At 45.9% G+C, this 22,378-nt stretch overlaps 1 protein-coding gene across 1 annotated transcript in view; it reads left to right on the top strand.

Moving 5' to 3' along the window:
* Window positions 1–22,378, top strand: part of LOC146822549 (uncharacterized) — a 249,153-nt gene that overhangs the window by 163,220 nt on the left and 63,555 nt on the right. The gene's annotated exons all lie outside the window — the stretch shown is intronic.

Genomic DNA, 22,378 nt, shown 5'->3' on the forward strand with positions numbered 1-22,378 from the left:
TTCATTTCTGTGTGCTAGAGGCAGATGATGAGACTTGAGAGTCAGGTCTTGCACCTCCACAGGGAGCCTTGAGAGAACACTAGGGATGAAGAGTGCACTGGAAGGAAGTGGAAGAAAGCAACAAAGGTCCAAAAAAAGGAAAAGCTTCATGGAGACTGTCCAGTGGGAGTCAGGTGGCAAAACTGCTCTTCAGTGACATGCAGATCAGAGGTTCTAGCAGGCTAGTTGAAAGGCAGACGAGTGGCCTATAAACATGGGCTGCAGAGTGGCGGGATGGGGAGAGAAGTTGTCCAGTGAGATGGACTGTTCAGAAACATGGGCAGCAGAGGGGCTGTCCATTGAGATGGAGGGAAGATAGGTGTCCAGAAACATGGACAACAGAGTTGAGCTGGTGAGGTGGTGATGGCGGGAGAAGCTGGAGAGAAAAGGGTGTGTCCATGAAGGACAGAGGGGTGTTTACTGAGTTGGAGTGTAGCGGGCCTGTTCATTAATATGGAGGGCAGAGGGGTGTCCAGCGAGATGGCAGGCAGAAGGGTGGACAGAGGGGTGCCCACCGAGATGTAGCACAGAGGGGTGTCCAACGAGAAGGATGGCAGAGGGGGGTGTCCAGCGAGGGCAGAGGGGTGTCCAACGAGATGGAGGGTAGAGGGTTGCCCAGCGAGATGGCGGGCAGAAGGGTGGGCAGAGGGGTGCCCAGCAAGATGGAGGGTAGAAGGGTGTCCAGCGAGAAGGAGGGCAGAATGGTGTCCAGCGAGAAGGAGGGCAGAAGGGTGTCCAGCGAGAAGGAGGACAGAAGGGTGGCCAGCGAGAAGCAGGGCAGAGGGGCTGCCCAGTGAGATTGTGAGTCCCCTGGGAGGGCACCGGGACAGCATAGAGGCTGCTAAGTTAGATATCGATGGGATTGTCTAGTGGCGAAGTAGGACATTTTATTACAGTAGAGAGAGGAGGTCCTGTTCAAAGTGATGCCAATGGCAAAGGTGCCGGCCAATGCAAATAACAGACGAACTGTCTAATGAGGTAGAGCCAGAGGGTTTGCCCATTTAAATTTTAGAAGGGAGGGCTAAGGGTCTGGCCAGTGACATGGAGGCACCGGAAACTGTCACCGTGAGGGCAGTAGGGATGCAGCCCCTTTGCCTGCGTCTCACTAGACTGGCAAACAGATGAGAGGCAGAGGAGCCGCTGGGATGAGACCAGGAACCTGCCACTGAGAGGGAGCCACAGAGATAACCCAGACATTTGTAGGGCAGAGACACCCCTCATAATAGTGAGGTGCATGTTACCCAGAAGCTGTATAGGTGGTACAGGACGGTATGTGAGAAGCCCACATACACCATAGATTTGATTGCTTTCGGGACTCACCTAAGCGCCATTTTTCCACCCAGTGTGTGTGGAGGGAGATTAGGAGCAAGGGTACAAAAGTCATTACAAATCTTATTCTGATGTACCCTTGGTCATGAGGTGTGTGGCGCCTCGTGAGGTGTGTGGCGCCTCGTGAGGTGTGTGGCGCCTCGTGAGGTGTGTGGCGCCTCGTTAGGTGTGTGGCGCCTCGTAAGGCGTGTGGCTTCTCGCGAGGTGTGGCTTCTCACGAGGTGTGTGGCGCCTCGCGAGGTGTGTGGCGCCTCGCGAGGTGTGTGGCGCCTCGCGAGGTGTGTGGCTTCTCGCAAGGTGTGTGGTGCCTCGTGAGGTGGACCCGCTGATAGATTCCCCTCTGTAGATGCAGAACCTGCCTCAGAAGGTGGCTTGGTGTGGTCGGGGGATCCTCCTTCCTGGTGGTGTGTGGTATAAGATTTCTTTAGAGGACTGGCCTGTATAGGTGGAGAAGGACTTTGAGATTCTATAGGAGAATATGTGCACATTGCAGTGGCTAAAAGGTGTCTATAGATGGAGAATGCTTTGTTATACTGCCCCCAACATAACCCACCACTGTATGTGATTCAGGCCCTGTGAGATGAGCCTAGACAGCTGGTGTATATTTAAGAGGAACACCTTTGGTAACTGGTTTCTGTATACGGAAAATGTGGTTTTTTTCCCCCTCCTAAATGGTGGCGACTGGAAATGTGATTAAATCTATAGGGGCTCATATGACGTGCATAATTCCTTTAGTTCTTCTCCCAGACAATGGTTATACAAATGTGATATCCTTGAAAACACTAAAGTACCTTGCATTATAAAGTGCAAATTATTCCACACCCTGCTCCTCCATGTGGATCTGAAACTGTGAGTATAACACATTGAATGATCTTAAATAAACTAAGTTATAAATTTACGTTCTAAACTGCTCGACATGTCCATGTTGCGCTGCAGATAGCTGATACGAAATGTCCTTTCTTCCAAAGAGCACAACCCTCCTGTCCCTAAAGTTCCTTTCCTAACTCTTCTTTTATGCTGACTTGCATCCAGTTATCTAATGATTTAATAATATTTATTAATTTAACAGTTTGATATAGCGCTGAACACTGAAAGATCCGAAAGTTCTTTACAAGGAACAGCAGTGAAGCAAAGGTCGTACAGGTAACACAACAGGGCAGATTCAATGGTTAATGCAATGGCTGTAGAACTGGTAATAGCTCCAACATGGCAAATTACCAGAGAAGAGGACAATTGAAAGAAGTACTGAATGGGAGATGATGTGCAGGAGGGAACAGGGCGAAGGAGGAGTGAGGTAGTGATAGAGAGGGAGAAGTAGAGGGAATGAGGACTAAAGAGTAGTGTAGGTGTAAAAGAGAGAAGAGATGGAAAGGAGTGAAAGTAACTAATAGAACGAGGAAGGCAAGGAGTGGTGTGGTTAGAGCAGGGGGAGAGGAATGAGTTTGTGGGGAAAAAGGAGGGGAACATAGAATGTATAAGAAAGAGAAATGGAAAGAAAGAGGAGCCAAGTGGGAAAGGAAAGTGGGAAGCAAGATAGATTGCTGAAGTCGTATATCGAAAGTAAGATTTAAGGTAAGGTACAATTTCAATAAATGAGCTTTGAGATGTTCCTTAAAGACAACTGCGCGAGTTTCACTCCTAGGTGAACTGGGAGAGAGCTCAAAGAAGGGAACCTGTTCCTAAGAAGGACTAATGTTCAACCTGAGCAGTTGGAAAACTTGGTGGAACATGAAGGAAGCTTTTTTTTTTTTACTTAATAAAGTTCTTGAGCTGCCCAACTGTTTGTAGTGTAGTTCCTATATCCCTGATAGGCTCTGCGCATTGGAATAACGTACACTATAGATTTGATATAGGAATAAGGTCAGACTACAGAGTTGCACAGAAATAGAGAGACGGGCGTTTCAATAAAAAGGTGTATTGAACAGTCTTATTTCTCATGCAAGAGATATGAATTGCTACAATCGTAAGACAGACTGCGAAGTACAATATGTACGAGGTTAGCAGTAAGTTAAAATAATACTACAATAGCATGGTTTGTAGCTATGACATATATTAATCAAAATACATACATAAATAACATAAGCTAAAATGTGATACTCATCTGATGCTTCTAAATTGTTCTACCTCAGTGTACCTAACCTAAGTGCAGTACGAGGTTTGAAGTAGGTGCCATGTCTAAAGTATAGCTAGCTATATTTTAGCTTAGCCAAGAGTTGCCAAAAGTTTCTCTAAGTTCTAGTCACCTGCATACCTTAGAATGAGAGAGGTTCGAATCTCTTTTCTGGACTCAATAGTCTAACCCCCCGCAAGGGAAGTCCGAGAGCACTGGAGCTGGATTCTCTGCGTGGAGGATGGCAGCGTCTGGTCAGTGCATCAGGCTGGAACTCGATCTCCTTCCGAACTTGCCGTGGCGAACCGCGTAGTCTGGGTTGGATCGAATCCTCCGTAAACCACAATTTGCCAGGGCAAGTGCTGGTATATTTATACCTTGAAGGTGTCTAGGAATGCCAGTATTGACGTAAAAGTCGGGCAGAGGAACGTCATGAATGAACCCCTAAGGAATAGATGTTCATGCATACTTAATGAGTTCTTGGAGAAATCAATATTCAAGCTTAGGGAAATTCCTAAAGGCTTAAGGTTCTGGTTTTCCCAGAATTCATTGTGACGTGGATGGACGGATGTAGGTGGCCATGCCTGTATTTGGTTTGTACTTACAATGTCTAAATAAGGGCCGGATATTTATGTCCAAATAAGGGCGATGTGAATTGTACCTATATAAGGGCATAAATCGGGAAAGCTATATACGGAATCTAAATCTGCACCCTACACCCACTCCAGTTTCGTATGAACGACGTTACTAAATCCTAAACGTTCTAAACATATCTGAAAACAGAGTATCGCATGGGTTGCTAAAATAAGCTAAAAACATATCTAAAACATGTTCTAAAAATACATTACAAAACCATTGCTATGCATAAAGTGTTATACGTATTAAAGACAATGTTCCATTCTAAGCATAGGATCACATTGGAATGCTAAATGAATGAACCAAAATATAAAAATGTGATGAAATGGCTCGTAAATACAGAAGAAAAACGGTTCGAAACCATTTCATATCAGGTTACACAAGTCAAATTGTTGTTCATGACAAGGTGGCATACTGTCCCCGGGAGTGTTATCAAAGAATTCTGTTCTCTATGAATAGTTCTTCTATAAGCAGATTACTGTACCAAAAGAATGAGAAAAAAATACAAATTTTGAAAAAATAAAATAAAATTAATCATAGGAAAAAGTTCCAAAGTTAGTCCCTTGTATTAAAAAGAATGAAGGTCAAATTCAGAGTCTCTCCGGAACACTGTGTGCTTGAATCAAAAGTCAGTGTGTGGGGATGGACAAAACATAACATTTTCCAATCCTGTAGACAACAAGCAGTCCACCGTTGTCGGTGAGCGTTGGAATACCTTGTCAACAGCACATAGATGCGAACTATCGCCTTCAGCATGGGAAGCATCAGCAATGTCCGGATTGGATGTTACCTGCGCGCCAGGTGTTTCTTCTCGTACCTCAGTAGTAGTATGTTGTGTCTGTGAGATCTCAATGAACGCCACCATCAAGATTGGTAGCCGCTGGGGACAACACATAGCGTGGGCCGTTATCGGGTCCAGCAGAGTATTGATATCCGTAGGCATGACTGATGGGAGTGTCAGACAAATTTCCAGCACGCATTCTTCACCACATAGCAGGCAGCGTAGAACAGGTAAGATGCAATCTTCGCAGATTGGTCTGAATGACAGAAACCAAGTGGTGTTTAATTCTCGTAGACGAGGTAAACCCAGAATTTGGACGATGCTCTCACGACACTTCATCTCCAATAGAGTTCTTTCCATGGTGAACTGGGTGTCGCTGGTGATTTGGCTTGCCATATCGTAGCAGTAGGAGCAAAACTAGTATCCCTGCAACGAGTGCTAAAAGGAGCAGCAGTCTGCCAAAGACAGAGTGCACGAAATTTGGAAAAATTCCGAGGACTGCTTGAAAAGGTGCTAACAGTCCTGCACACGCGTTCTTAAATACATGTACAATACCGCTCATATCAGACATGTTTAAGATACGACCTAACATTTCTGAGAAATGCACAGGGCAGTTTGTATACAAAAGGGTATGTATCTCTGCAGTAGTCCTTGCGACTTTATAGGTTTCTTTGGCAGAGGTCAAAGGCAGTTTTTTGTAAAAGAATGGCTTTCATTCTGCTTAGAGTATCAACTCGTATAGAAGAGATATTCAGTGAAGGCCATAAAGGCGACTCCCTGACTAGGTCTATTTGGGGAAACAAGGCTTGCATACAGCAAGTGACCCTAGATGTAACCGTTACTAGATATGGGATACCTGGCAGCATGCCACAGCAGCTGTGATCATTCAACATAATGTAACTCCCTTTGGAAAGTTGACCAAAGATTGGATTAATCACTGCTGCCGATGAACCGTGCAGGTGGCATGATAAGTTTGTAGTGGAACCGTCACAGGCCCCGTGTAAGTGAATACCCTGACAAAGGAGAGAACCGCTTAGTGCGTGTTCAGTTTTCACCAAGAAACACTTCACATCCCCCACTCCAACATCTGTGTGTGTAAGGTAAATCCCAGGATGTCTTGATGTTTTCTTTACCCAACCTTTCATATTTGCCTGCTGGTATATTTTTTAGGCAATACTGAAAATGGAAAGTCGTAACAGGCAGAGTAATCTTACCATGTATGATCCACTCAGTACCTGGTGTTCGAGGCATGTGGGCTGCTGAATTCATATCTGTGCGTAGATCGCCGCCTAGTGTTGGGTCCGGATGTTTGCACGTTGTTGTCCTGGAAGAGTCTTCGAAGTATCCTGGGATAGGTGACTCCTCCCCTGGACTACAGTGCGCATGGGCATCCTCTCCATCCTCAGATTGTTTTTTTCCGCCATTGGGTTCGGATGTGCTATCTTGACTCAAGTTAGGAAAATCTTTTTTCAGGCCAAAAGGCCTTTAGTTCGCGTCGGTACTGTTCTCGATCGGTATCGATAGTATCTTTGTTAGTTTACTAACTTCCAGAACAAACTTTCGCATCTTACCCGACCGTCGATTCGACATAAACGATGGAATCGAGGACACCATTCAAGAGGTGTCCGGTATGCAATGCGAAATATCCCCACGTCGATGTCCATCCGGTGTGCAACAAATGCCTTTCACCGGATCACGACGAATCTACATGCATGGCCTGTGCCAGATTTCGATCCAAGAAGACTCTACGGAATCGACGAGCGGCGAGACTCGAGGCGCAGCAAGCGGCACCGGCCCCGGCCGACATCTTCAACGCCGAGACCGAAGATGTCGAAGAAGTGGAGAACCTACCCTCCAGTCCCGTTTCCGAACATGACTCCGGATCGGAAGACGTCGACAAAACACTCTTTCGCAGAGATGAAGACGACACCGAGGTAGGAGACTACAATGAGGCCTTAGGGGCCGAAGAGAGTAGCTCCGGTGACGAGCAAGGCATACCCGTTCAGACTGAAGAAAGCCCAGTGCAACAGTCTATGGCTCCGGTCGAGGGATCGCCTTCGGGCCTTACCCAAGACCTATCCCGCAGTTCTTCGGCCCCGCCCTCGGGCCCGGCCTCGAACATTCAGCGGCAGCCATTAATGCCCAAACCGGCTGGTTTCCCTTCAAAACCGAAACCGAAAGCTGTATTGGTTCAATTGAAACCGAAACCGAAAGTGGCGCTGGTCGGATCGAGGCCCTCCACACCTTCGACGCCAGCAAAACACATCGGCACCGAGCGCACCAAACGAGACTTCGGTGCCGACCTCGAAGCGGCCGACGTCGGAGTCGACATGAGGAAGAAGGCCTTCGGTACCACCAAACCTGCTCGGCTCCCGGCACCGACGCAATCGACTCCGACCCCAAAGGTCAAACAGCCTGCTGCGTCTCACACCGCTTCCACGGCGACACCAAAGCCACACTCATCGAAGAAGTCGACGGACATTCCCGCCCCTCGACTCGATGACCCACCGGCGCCGAAAAAATCCACGACCGCCTCAACAGAACCGGTCGGTGCAAAAGACTCAAGGGCGCTCCAGACGCGACCCATTGCTGCGCAAAGCACCAAAAAGAAAATGGTCCTCCAGGACACGTCGGGCTCCAAACCAATTAAAGGTCCAGCAGCCTCTTCGACACCAGCCAACATTACTTTTGGCCTGCCACCATCCACGGCCCCGAAACTGTTCCAAATCAGGACACGGGTGACCCATACCACGATCACGCCTGCCGAACGCTCTGCGGAGACGTCTCCATCGCATCTAATCGACGCCGACACCGGCAGGATGATTATCCACAAACGGAAAATAACTTCGGAGCCGGCTTTAGACTCCTTCAGGATTCCACTTAAAAGAAAGCTGCCTGTGGCTTCAGAACCAGTTCTTTACGAACCTTTCCACTCACCCTACCAGGATCCACAATCCTTCTCTCCCACACACTCCGACACGGATGCGTTGGTAGACTACATGGGTGACCAAGTCCCCTACCCCGGAGACATGGACCCTGACGGCCAACAGGACCCTGATCAAACTTGGGATGACCCTGTGGACCCAGGTGCACCTATGGATGCACAAGACCCGCAACTCTATGGAGCAAAAACATCTCCCACAGAGGACACAGCAGCGTTCAACGCTCTAATTGAACGTGCTGCAGCCAATCATGGGGTGCAACTTCACTCGGACACCGTCGAGGACGACTTTCTTATGGATACTTTTGCATCCTCAGAAAGGAATATAAAAACTCTACCCATGTTGAAGGGTGTCCTCAAACCAGCAAAGGACATCTTCAAGGAACCCACCAGGGCAAGAGTGATAAACCCCAGGATCGACAAGAAATACAGATCAGCGCCTGGGGACCCTACTTACATCAGAGGCCAATTACCTCTGGATTCCATTGTCGTTGCGAATGCTCGCAAGAGGGCACACTCACAAACAGGTGACGCTCCTCCCCCGGACAAAGAGTCCAAGGTGTTAGAGACCTCTGGCAAACGGGTTGCCGCCCAGGCAGCCAACATATGGCGCATTGCCAATACTCAAGCACTCCTCGCTCGCTACGATAGAGCGCACTACGACACATTAGAGCAACTAATCCAACATCTCCCTGATCAATACAGAGAAGGTGCAGAGATCCTCATCAGGGAGGGACAGCTCCTCACAAACGCATCCATCAAGTGCGCGCTGGATGCCGCAGACACAGCTGCCAGGGCCATAAACACTAGCGTCATGCTGCGACGACATGCATGGTTACGAATCTCCGGATTCAAACCTGAGGTGCAAAACAACATACTCAACCAGCCTGTCAACCCTGACTATTTATTCGGCCCGGAGGTTGACACCACCCTAGAGAAAATAAAGAAGGACACGGACACTGCAAAGTCCATGGGGGCTCTCCAGACTCAGTCCTTTCGGAGCGGCTCCTTTCATCGCCCCGGTAATAGAGGAGCAGGTAGAGGACAGGGGTCACAGCAAACATACAACAAGGGCAATACACAAACCACCTACGATAAAAACACCCGGGGTGGATATCGTGGCTCCAGTACAAAGGGCAGAGGACGCGGCTACGGCAACACCAGGTCCTCCCCCAAGAACAAGCAGTGACGCCCTCTCCCTTCCTCCCGACCACATAACACCTGTCGGGGGAAGGCTACAAAGGTTCCTGTCCACGTGGAACTCCATCACCACGGACAGGTGGGTCCAAGATATTGTCAAATACGGTTACTGTCTAGAACTAACCTCCACTCCACCCACAATACCTCCAAAAAACCGTCCTATGTCCTCAGAGCACTTAACGCTCTTACAGCAGGAGGTGCAAAGTATGCTTCTAAAAGGCGCAATAGAGGTCGTACCCGTCCACGAGCAAGGTACGGGGGTGTACTCCCTGTACTTTTTAATACCGAAAAAGGACGGGTCACTCAGACCTATATTAGACCTGAGACCCCTAAACAGATACATTCTTTCCAAGCATTTTCACATGCTCACTCTACAGCAAGTCCTCCCGCTGCTCAAGCAGGGAGACTTACTAGCCACACTGGACCTCAAGGATGCGTATTTCCACATACCCATTCACCCATCACACAAAAAATACCTCAGGTTCACTGTTCAAGGGCAGCACTACCAATTCAAAGTCCTTCCCTTCGGCGTGACAACGGCACCAAGGGTGTTTACAAAGTGCCTAGCTACTGTGGCGGCACATCTACGGAGGCAGCACATACACGTCTACCCTTACCTGGACGACTGGCTCGTTCAAGCGAAGTTAGCCCAGCAATGTGCCAGCCACATGTCCCGCACCATTCACCTCCTTCACAGTCTGGGGTTCTCACTAAATTACCCAAAATCCCATCTACAGCCCGCACACGTACAACAGTACCTAGGTGCGACTATAGACACTCTGGCGGCCACAGCTCAGCCAAATTTGGTGAGAATCAACAGCATGCAAATGCGGATTTCAAAGTTCAAACCACAACACTCCCTTCCCGCGCGAGTGTTCATGCAGTTGATAGGCATGATGGCCTCCTGCATCTTCATAGTCCCCCACGCGAGACTACATATGCGCCCGCTTCAGGAGTGCTTAGCACGTCAGTGGAATCAGGCTCAAGGACAGTTGAAAGACCTAGTGTTGGTGAGCGGTCGGGCATACAACTCTCTGCATTGGTGGAATCCACAAAACCTTTGCAAGGGCCGACCGTTCCAAGAGCCTGTCCCACAGATAATACTGACGGCGGACGCGTCTCTCCAGGGATGGGGAGCTCATGTACTCCATTACACAGTGCAGGGACTATGGACACAACAACAAAAGAAGATGCACATCAACCTTCTAGAACTGATGGCAATCTTCCTCGCTATGAAAGCATTCAAAGTACACTTGTGCAACAAAGTCGTGTTGATCCGGACGGACAACATGACTGCCATGTACTACATACAGAAGCAGGGAGGAACACACTCTCCACAGTTGTCTCATCTGGCTCAGAGCATGTGGAAGTGGGCCATTCAAAGGAACATGTTCCTCATGGCAGAACACCTCCCCGGCAAGGACAACCAGATGGCGGATCTGCTCAGCAGACACAGCCACCAGATGCACGAGTGGGAGTTACACCCATCAGTACTCCAACCGTACTTCCAGCAGTGGGGTCATCCAGAGATAGACCTATTCGCGACAAGCGAAAACGCAAAATGCCAAAGCTTTGCCGCCAGGTTCCCACATCCGCAGTCGCAGGGCAATGCGATATGGATGAACTGGTCCAGCAGATTTGCGTACGCTTTTCCCCCAGCACCACTGATACCGCTGGTGGCACGCAAACTGCGTCAACACTCTCTGACGCTCGTCCTGGTTGCTCCAACGTGGGCACGCCAGCCGTGGTACACCACCTTTCTCGAACTTTCCGTGGTGCCGCATCAAAGGCTGCGGGTCAAACCCAAGCATTTGACGCAGAACCATGGAGAGATTCAGCACCCAGATCCGCAACAGCTGAACCTGGCAATCTGGCTCCTGAAGTCCTAGAGTTTGGCTACCTAAACCTGCCACCTGACTGTATGGACATCATTAAGGAGGCCAGGAGACCCACTACCAGAGCTTGCTATGCGGCAAAATGGAAGAGGTTCGTCATTTATTGCAATAATAATGACATTAACCCGCTAGATGCATCCATCCAAAACATTATTTGTTACCTATTACACCTATACCGATGCAATCTGGCGTACACCTCTATACGTGTCCATTTGACCACAATATCAGCTTATCTGCAGACCAGGCAGCACCTCTCTCTATTCAGAGTGCCTGCCATCAAAGCATTCTTGGAAGGACTCAAACGAGTCATTCCACCAAGCCACCCACCGGCTCCGATGTGGAACCTCAACTTGGTCCTCACACGCCTGATGGGTCCACCCTTTGAACCTCTACACTCATGCGAGATTCAATTCCTTACCTGGAAAGTAGCTTTCCTAGTAGCGATCACTTCTTTGAGAAGAGTTAGTGAACTCCAGGCACTAACCGTTCAAGAGCCATTTATACAGGTTCACGCCAACAGGGTCGTACTACGTACCAACCCCAAATTCATGCCAAAGGTGGTATCGCAGTTCCACATGAATCAAACCATTGAACTGCCCGTTTTCTTCCAAAACCCACAAACTGTCGCAGAAAGGGCACTCCATACACTAGATGTCAAAAGGGCCCTCATGTATTATATCGACAGGACCAAACCCTTTAGGAAAACACAACAACTTTTCATTGCCTTTGCCCCACATCACAAAGGTAACGCTATCTCCAAAGCAGGAATAGCCAGATGGATCGTTAAATGTATTCAAATTTGCTATCAAAAGGCTAAACGCACTTTAACGATTCCCCCACGAGCCCACTCAACACGTAAGTTAGGGGCCTCAATGGCTTTCCTAGGAAACATTCCTTTGCATGACATATGTAGAGCAGCCACCTGGTCCACTACACATACATTTACCAAACACTATTGTGTAGATGTGCAATCAAAACAGCAGGCAGCTGTAGGACAGGCTGTTCTCAAAACTCTTTTTCAGACCGCTGCAGCTGGCACTGGTAGCCGCCGCTATTAAGAGGGCACTGCTATATATTCTATGCACAGATATGAATTCAGCAGCCCACATGCCTCGAACTGAATATGCTACTTACCAGTATGCATCTGTTCTTGGCATGTAGGGCTGCTGACATTCATATCGCCCTCCCTCCTCCCCGGCGCCTGTAGCAGCTGCAGCTCTCAGAATTACTGTAAGCATGGTCATCACTTTCTATATCTACTCCATCACTGCCACAATGGGGAAAAACAATCTGAGGATGGAGAGGATGCCCATGCGCACTGTAGTCCAGGGGAGGAGTCACCTATCCCAGGATACTTCGAAGACTCTTCCAGGACAACAACGTGCAAACATCCGGACCCAACACTAGGCGGCGATCTATGCACAGATATGAATGTCAGCAGCCCTACATGCCAAGAACAGATGCATACTGGTAAGTAGCATATTCATTTTCTGCCACTGTGAGTGGTAATTTCTCCAGTTTTTCAGTGCTCAGCACCGTATAGTCTGCTCCCCTTTGTGCCAGTTTGATCTGTCTATCAGTGAGATTGAATTCTGCAAACAGTGACGTAGTATTGATTAAACGCCAAGACACATAGCCAGAATGCAGGTTTTGAAGTGTCCAGCCTATTAGCATGATAGACTGTAGCTGTGTCCGACCATGTTGCAACATGACCAAGTCTTTTTCCATGATGTATATGACAGAGGATACAATGCTGCCCAAAGAATATATCCTGGACGACAGAGTTGTTAACCCATTGTCTACTACAGAGAGAGATTTCTCTAAATTAATACGATCAATTTCTCATATTCGTTCTGCAGTCTCTGCATGGATGACCTTCCATGCTTCATTATAAGCAGCGTAGATACCGGCATATATGAAACGTTTTTGACGCGGTTTTCTTGGTCCTAGCAAGAATTCCCTAAGGTCTGCACCTTCTTGAAGTAAAGTTAAGTGTTGTTTTACATCCTCTAGTGTAGCTTTCTGCAGCCAATCAAGGCAAAGTTTCCCCACACTGTAAGTTGTTGCTACCCTCGGATGCTGTGTTTGGACATAACGCGGGTCTGGCCTATGAAAGGTAAAACCTTGTATATTGTTCAGGAATCTATCTTGACAGTTGTTTGTGTCTAAGGGCCAGAGCAACCATTTTTCCCATTCAGGATCTGATCTGTTATTATTCAAATTAGTATGTACGTCGACCTCCCCCTGTGTAGTGCTTTCACTTGTAGGTGCAGGTATAGACGGAGTGTTCATGTCTTTTATCTTGGCTATTCCCAGGCATGATGTTTGTTGGACAGTGTTGTTCAAAAACATAATTTGCTCAGGGATGATACAGGCTCTAAACAAAGTTTCTATTCCCTGTACTTGCCAATCTTTAGTACCCCGGACAGTTTTCGTCTCAATGTTGTCTCGTAACCCTGTCTAGACAGTTGGGCAATAAAGGCTGCAGAATAAATCTGTTTGGTATTCGTTACCATACTTTTCATTCCTGTCTCATTGACATTCTTAAAGTAAAATGTCTCTGCATTCGAGATATTAAACCCTGAAAAATATGGAAATTTCATTGCAAATGTTTTAGAGCTACCCTTTGGTGGCGTAGGACAATGTTCCCATTGGTTATACATAATTACATCTCTAGGTGTTGTAGATTTATGCAAGAAATGATGACCATAGTGGTTATAACAATACAGTTGTTCATAGTCTGATCAACCTTGTAAATATTCATTATTAGTGAATGCAGTTGACATCTCTAGATCAGACATCATGTTATTAACAGTCTCGAAGTCCCAATCATCAGAAAAGGTACTGGAGGTAATAAAGTCACTTAATGAAATTTTAAACAAATGTGGAATCTTCAAAAGCTCCGATGGGCCAAAAATGTCATATTCAGTTTTGTCCCAAACTATACCAACAGGTATAGGAATCGCTGTGATGTTCACTGCTGACAATTCCCTTGCTTCATGATGGGATGATTGTTGTGGCTGGAGAACTTCACTCTTTTACTTGCTGTGTCCATTTGAATATATCTTCCATTAATCAACATACCCAGAGTTATTACCATAGATAACCAAAGTAGAAAGAAGAATGTTCCCAAAACAATCCATAGTTCAATCCATGGTGAAACCAGATACGTTTTTTCCAGTAGATGAAAAAAGTCTGTTGCTTGTTCTTTGAAAGTTCTTTGTGCTGGCGTCATTTCAGGCTCACTGGGATCCTCGGAAAACATATCAAAGTTCATGAAATAGCCAGAGGCAGTTCTGTCAATGGTTGGAATTGCATCCGTATTTGATGAAATTGCTGGAACCAGTTGATCACTTGTTACTTTGTTGTAAACAGGTGTATCTGGACGAACTGTTATTTGGGTCTCAAGAGGTACAAGGTCCATAGCATTGTTGCTTAGTCCTCTATTTCTTACTGTTGAATCTTCAAAGGTGATGAGTCTTTCAGTTTGAACCTCTTGGATTGTAGCTAAAGGAGTGCGTCTGCTACATTGGCGGAGTCCACTTGGCCTACTGTTCACTATCGGCCACATAGTGTGGTTTGATCAGGTCGATGGACACAAATCTTTTCTCCTTTTTAACAGCAAGGGGCAGCAAAAGTACTGGTCTTGGTCCGTGGATTGCTAGGACAGGTACTGGTTGTCTGTATGAAGGCCCAAATTCCTTCTTATCTGCGATCTTTTCTCTGACTAGATCACCAAGCTTTGGGATCCAGACAGGCCTTGCTGGGCCGGCCGGATTTTTCTCAGTGGTGGTTGGCTTCAAGACCACGTTGCTTTGTTGCGTTCTTAATACATTTAAGTATTGTAAAACAGCCAAACGATCTTTGATATCAAATTGTTTGTTTTCCACCACTGTGCCTTTCATATCTAAGTCCGGAACCAACATTCTAGTGCCAAACAGGACCTCCTATGGAGTGACACCCCCTAGAGAACTTCTTGGCAAGTTATTTATTGCGTGCTGGACCCCATATAAATGTTTGACCCACCCATCACCCGAACCTAATACCCTAGCTGTTCTAGACTGCTTTATGTCCCGTTTTTTTCTTTCCACAACAGAATTTCCCTCAGGATAGAATGGAGAAGAATACCGTAATGCTACGCCCAGACTGGCCATGGCTTCTTTGGAAGCCCTAGAGCTTAACGCGGGACCCTGGTCAGAATGTAGTGTGCCTATTTCGTATGCGCCGATAAAGACTCTGAGGCCACATCTATAGGATACTAGACTTAGTGTTTCTGGGATTGCATTCGTCCATGAGGACGCATGTTTGTTAGTCTGATGCTATCTAACAGTGGTGTCTGAACTGGGCTGGCTACATTGTAGTCCGGTGTCTGGTGGCGTTCTCTACTGCGATCTCTATTGCATGCTATACAGTTATTAATGAATATGTGAATGTGAGTATTCATCCCCGGCCACCAGTAAATTTCTTTGAACTCTAAAATTGTCTCTGAGGTCCCCTGATGTATCGGACCCTCTCCCAGATGCGCTTCGTATATCAAAGCTGCTCTACATTCCCTGTTTGGAATTACTCTATCCCCCACTCTAGGGATTCGAGCAAACGGTACGCCATTCGCATCAATTATATATGAGTATTTGAGTGGAAACTTTTTAGGTAATGCCGCACCGCTGCCTTTGCTTGATGCATTGACAGCCAGCATTATTTTGCCGTCTATTTTCGTTTTTGAACAAGTGATTGCAGCGACGGAAGCAGTTTGCACAGCCCCTTTCGCTGCTTCATCAGCCAATGAATTCCCTTCAATGTGAACGCCATCACGTTGATGACTCAGCGTGTGTATCACGTGAGTGTTCTGTAGTCCGTTTCGCAACTGAACTACTTGTTCCCAAATAAATTTGTGCTTGATTGTGCCACCTTTTGCATCTTTGAAACCATTTTGAATCCAATTCTGTAAATATTCATTGTAAGATTGAACACAGTAAAAAGAATTGCACAATATTAGTGTGGGGAATTTCCCGATCTGTATTTTCAAGTGCCATCTTAAATACTTGTAGTTCAGCTCGCTGAGCTGTACAATCTCCTAGAGATTGGGTTTTTGTGACCATTGGTCTGAATTTGCCATCTCGCATGCGACCTTTAACGATAGCATACGCTGCACTGTAAGCTTGTTTATTCCCCGTAGCGGGCTGTGCAGATCCGTCACTATAAATTATAAATTCGTACTGGTCAACAGGGAGAATTTCAGTAGGCAGAGGACATTCATGTTCATATTGCAGGAATGCTTGTGTTTTTAAATATGGATCAAAAACATATTCAACATCATTTGCAGCAAGTGATTTAACCCATTGGATCCATCTCGGATGTAAAGCTTTTGCATTTGGAATGCTAGCCTTTGTAACTGCCTCTAGGGCTGGGACAGGAGTCACAATCATAATGCGTTTCCCCTGTGCTAGGGCTCTTTCTTTTGCTACAGCGGTTTGAACTGCTGTCAAAAAAAGTTCTGTAGAAGTGAATTTCATTTCTGCTTGTGTATACAAGTGGTATTTGTATGGAATTGGTACTTTTTCACCTTTCGTTAAAAGTTACGTCGGTGAATCCGCATTTACCCGGAATTATTCGGATCACTAAGTTGCGTACGTTTACGTGTGTTTGCAAGTGTTTGGAGTGAAAGCAAAATTTGTGTGTTTTTGTGTCCAATGTGTGATTTTAAAATCAGGTTTGATTAATTTGTAGAGAGGTCTAGCCCTTTCTGCATAATTTAAAATGTAATTTCTTCCAAAATTCAGGAAACCTAGAATCAACTGTAAATTTTTCAGCGTTTTTGGCGGTTGGAGCAGCGCACACTTTCCTAAAAAGTTGGCTGCCAGGCTTTTGCCTTCACTTGAAAGCTCATATCCTAGGAAAAGGACATTGAGGTAGGCAATTCTTGACTTTTTAAAGTTGAATTTGTAACCCTCTGAGGCGAAGCCCAATATTATGGTGCTCACCCTGTTCAAGTGCCTATCCAGGTCATCGTCTGTCAGATATATATCATTGACATATGACAATGCCTCGTCATCATAAGTTTGCAGTAACTCTGTTACCCTTGCTGAGAATAACCCCAGGCTGTTTTTGAATCCCTGGGGCAGTCGACAAAATTGACGCTGGGTCCCCATTATTGAGAAAGCGGTCAAAAATCTGCTTTCTGGTGCAATATTTTGGCAAAAGAAACCATTTTAAATGTCTAATGTGGTTTTATATTTTTTACGCACAATGTTATTCATTAATGCTGTACTGTGTGCATTTTGCACTGCAAATATTTTGCAACAAGAATTTAAGTGTCTGTAATCCAAAAACTAGACGATATGTATTGTCTGGTTTGGAGACAGGAAACAAAGGATTGTTCATTGATGAGGTGCATATTTCAATCACCCCCTGATATTCAAGTTGATCTAAAATCTGCCTGACCTGTTTTTTAGCTTCTTGCTTAACTGGTACTGCCTTTGTGCAGTCGGTTGATATTTTTTTAACTGGATTTTATGGTGAGCTGAGTCCTCATCCCAACCTACTTGATTTTTATACAGTGCTGGGGCTTGGGCTACTGCCCATTTCCTGGCTAATGTATATTTTAAATGAACTGGAACGTGGTTGGAGAAGGCAGGCATAATGTCCTCGCCATGTGGGCACCCTCTGACAAACTCTGGTGGCCAGTCCTGTTCTGCTAGAAGTATAGCATAACCCTTTGAAAGATGCTCCCAAAACAGTGCTTTCACTTTTCTTGATATGTCTCCCTCCATCCGGAATGTTATTTCATATAACCTATGTGGAGAACTAACACTGGTGTCTACAGTCTCAACTTATATGTCTTCATTCAAGTCCACTGTCTCCAGAAGGCCCTTCAGGTTCTGGCGAGCTATTGTAACTTCTGTTGCACTGTCCAGCATGGTCTGGGCCCATTCTCCGTTCCTGAGTTAGGTTCTCAGTATTCTCGGCATGTGTGATCTTCAGACCTGTTACCTTTTTCTTGGAGAATTGAGGTTTTGCTTTATTTTTCTGAACGTGTTGATCATCTTTGGACTTCACGCGTTCTTCCTTGTTTTCTGACCGTCCTCTTCTTTCGGATGTCTGTGACGATATCTGAAAGGTACGAGAGGGATGTGTATCATTATCTTGGTATCGGTCAGGTTTTCTCAAATTATCCCTATTCCTGAGGTTGTACCTCTGTCAAGAATTCCTGTCATACGAGGGGAGGAAAACGGTAACCAGCGAAAACGGACTACATCTCCCAGGATGCTTAGCGGTTGAGAGGTTATGTAAACAGGAGAGCTGTTACATAACTCAAGGGAAACACGCCCTTATGTAAACAGGAGAGCTGTTACATAACTCAAGGGAAACACGCCCTTATGTAAACAGGAGAGCTGTTACATAACTCAAGGGAAACACGCCCTTATGTAAACAGGAGAGCTGTTACATAACTCAAGGGAAACACGCCCTTATGTAAACAGGAGAGCTGTTACATAACTCAAGGAAAACACGCCCTATAAAGGGAGGAACCGGGAGGTACAAGGCTGTCGGATATTGTGTTTACACCGACGTACCTGCTTCGTGAAGAGCAGTGTTCCGGAGTGGTGCTCCAGTAAGGCAAGAACGGAGGTAGGTCGAGTCGTTACTCCCTGGGCCGTGTCTTGCCCCATCGTCACCTGTGAAGGACCCGGAAGCTCTACCGGTCAACCATTGAGCTTCGCTTTTTGACTCGGCTGAGTCCAAGCGCAGTGGCGCTTTTGCTGGTTGGAGTCATAACTCCCAGCCCGACCAGAGACACAGGGACTGCCAGCTGTAACGCACACCAGGAGGTGTTTGCCGCGTTACAGACTCGGAAGTCCACAGGATCGATCGAGCGGCTGCTCTCGGTTCAGTCTTCTTGCTTGTGATTGGGGTATCGGTGACGCATCACCAGGAGGTGACTCCGCGTCCCGGTGCAGTCTGAGGAAGAGGTTGAGCGGCTGCTCCCTTCAGGTAGAGACCCCGGCTGGGTGTTTCCCTGACTCCTCGATTCTCCCCAACACTCTTCGTGCCCCTCACAGCCTACCGATTGGCATTGTCGGCCATTTCATTTCTGCCCTCTGTTGGCATACGCCGGGATCGGCGTATATGCAGAGGACGGTTAGGACCATCCGTGCTGTGGGCTGGTAACGTACTTAGCCTGGAGGATTCCAGTGACTATAACTTTTGTTTGTTCTTTGTATTTTATTTGCCTTCATTAAAAGAACTAACCCTTCACAAGTGGTTGCGTCCTCATTGTCGTGTCTGTTAAACGATCCTGAGACGTTCAGGGCGTTACAACCTCCTTTCAGAGGGCTCCTTCTGTGGAGGAGACCTGCCTTGGTAATGAGAACGCTTCTCTTTGGAATTCTGTTTGCTATTTTCCCACTTCTTTTTAGAAGAGGTAGGAGTGTTTTTAGGAAAGACCTTATCAGTACTTTCAGACAGTTGTGGTTTAACTGGTTTCCCTCCCAAACTGTCTCTGCCTAAATCTTCATAGGATTTTTCAATTATTCTGGCTAGTTCTTGAGGTTGTTCTGTTACATCAAATTCCATTAGTTTATGGCGGGTCGTCCCTGATGCTGCTTCTCCTTTAATATTAGATAACATTATTGTTGATACCTGGTCGAAATTTTTAAGTAACTTCATACCTAAATTCCGAGCAGGCTCTGCCCCGTATTCATTTTGAATCTGTTTCAGGACGTCAGGTATTACCGCCATAGACGGAACACTGTTTTGTGTAGATTGCAGCAAAGACTGTGCCCCAAGAGGTGCAGTCTTCCAGATGTGGTGTGATCCCCATTGGTAAACAGATTGTTAGAATTCTGTGTTTCTCATAAGGGCTAGTATTCGGAAATACTGCTTCGATTTGAGTAATTTTTTGAGCTATCCAGAATGGAATTTGTTCACGTTTTATTGGTGTTTTACCCATGACTGCATTTAAAGTCTGTGGAGTGATTTTTAGTGTATTCTCCTGATGAGGGGCTGGATTTTGAATTGTTAACGGTGGTTGGACTGTGAAAGTCCTCATGACATATTGAACCACTTGTCGATATATTTTGATTAGCTCCTTTTAGTTGAGCAAGTAAATCTACATCTGACATTTCTTCAATGTCAGGATGAGGTGTATAGCTGGCTAAAATCGGTCATGTTGCTCCTGGTCTACCTAGTGGACTGAGCCTGGTAATGTGATTGTAATGTTTTAGAACGCCTTTAAACTAGAGCTCATGCTCCTGATATGTGTGTGGAATTTAAATATCCTCAAAAGGAATATATATTCCTCAGGTGGATCATCTTCTTTGTAGAAGTGAAACAAGTGTGATGCTGGATTTGATTCTGGGAATACTATCCATGAATAGAATACCTCTGTCTGGTGAGATTCATGTGCCTCGATCACGAAAACTGCTCTACCACCTCTTGGTGTTAGGCCATGTTTTATACGTTTTAGAGTGATGGCTCTCCTTAAATTTGGTGGGATGTGTATAACACCCGCTTCGTTTTCATTAAAACCTGTAACGTTAGCCGCAGCTGTACCGTTTTCAACGACAACATCACCGTGGTCGGACATTGTTTAATGAAAAGTGCAGAGCAAGTTTCAAGGGAACAAAGATAAGGTGCACAATATTTTGGAACACTGTATCCTTCAACGTTGAACACACCAAACCGCTAATACATAGGACTTTCGTCCTACTCGGCTATGGCGGATAATATCCCTACCCAGTCCAGACGTCTTATGGAGTATTATATGTAGGGGTCTCTGAGAAAAGCATGACTGAGTTACTTCAGTATCTAGCGTTAAATTAGTGCCTTACCAAACCGTTGGGCGCCATGTAGTGTAGTTCCTATATCCCTGATAGGCTCTGCACATTGGAATAACATACACTATAGATTTGACATAGGACTAAGGTCAGTATGTCTCTATCGAGTATATTAAACTTAATTACTTGTGTGTGCCAGCTAACTCAGAGGTCACTAGAAACTTCTTGAATGAACAAGAAGGGATTAGTCTCTGACAACCGCATAAACATGACAACTTTGTTTCCCTTAGAGTCGGAACAATCTCAGAATCGTGGAAACAATAGATAAGTTTCATCAGTCAATTGTGCATGCTTCGTTTCTACAGAGTGGCACAGAAATAGACGGGCGTTTCAATAAAAGGGTTTATTGAACAGTCTTATTTCTCATGCAAGAGATATGAATTGCTACAATCGTAAGACAGACTGCGAAGTACAATATGTACAAGGTTAGCAGGAAGATAAAATAATACTGCAATAGCATGGTTTGTAGCTATGACATATATTGATCAAAATACATACATAAATAACATAAGCTAAAATGTGATACTCATCTGATGCTTCTAAATAGTTCTACCCCAGTATACCTAACCTAAGTGCAGTACGAGGTTTGAAGGAGGTGCCATGTCTAAAGTATAGCTAGCTATATTTTAGTTTAGCCAAGAGTTGCCAGAAGTTTCTCTAAGTTCTAGTCGGCTCCATACCTTAGAATGAGAGAGGTTGGAATCTCTTTTCTGGACTCGATAGTCTAACCCCCGCAAGGGAAGTCAGAGAGCACTGGAGCTGGATTCTCTGCGAGGAGGATGACAGCGTCAGGTCAGTGCATCAGGCTGGAACTCGATCTCCTTCCGAACTTGCCGTGGCGAACCGCATAGTCTGGGTTGGCTCGAATCCTCCGGGATCCTCAATTTGCCAGGGCAAGTGCTGGTATATTTATACCTTGAAGGTGTCTAGGAATGCCAGTATTGACGTAAAAGTTGGGCAGAGGAACGTCATGAATGAACCCCTAAGGAATAGATGTTCATGCATACTTAATGAGTTCTTGGAGAAATCAATATTCAAGCTGAGGGAAATTCCTAAAGGCTTAAGGGTCTGGTTTTCCAAGAATTCGTTGTGACGTGGATGGACGGATGTAGGTGGCCATGCCTGTATTTGGTTTGTATGGACAATGTCTAAATAAGGGCCGGATTTCTATGTCCAAATAAGGGCAATGTGAATTGTACCTATATAAGGGCATAAATCAGGAAACCTATATACGGAATCTAAATCTGCACACAACAGTAGAGGCTGGAAAAGTAGGAATATAAGCCTGAGTGGTCCCTGAAGTAGCTTTCTTCATTCCATGACTCTGTATTCTGAAGCCTTCACTGGCCTTCTTTCATTGGCTCTGTATTCTGAAGCATTCAATGGCCGCCTTCGTTCATTGGCTCTGTATTCTGAAGCCTTCACTGTCCTTCATTCCATGGCTCTGTATTCTGAAGCCTTCGCTAGCCTTCTTTGTTCAAGGGCTCTGTATTCTGAAACCTTCACTAGCCTTCTTTGTTCCATGGCTCTGTATTCTGAAGACTTCAATGGTCTTCTTTGTTCCATGGCTCTGTATTTTGAAGCATTCACTGGCCACCTTCGTTCCATGGCTCT

Source organism: Triturus cristatus, chromosome 6 (genome assembly GCF_964204655.1).
Source record: "Triturus cristatus chromosome 6, aTriCri1.1, whole genome shotgun sequence".
NCBI classification, from domain to species: Eukaryota; Metazoa; Chordata; class Amphibia; order Caudata; family Salamandridae; genus Triturus; species Triturus cristatus.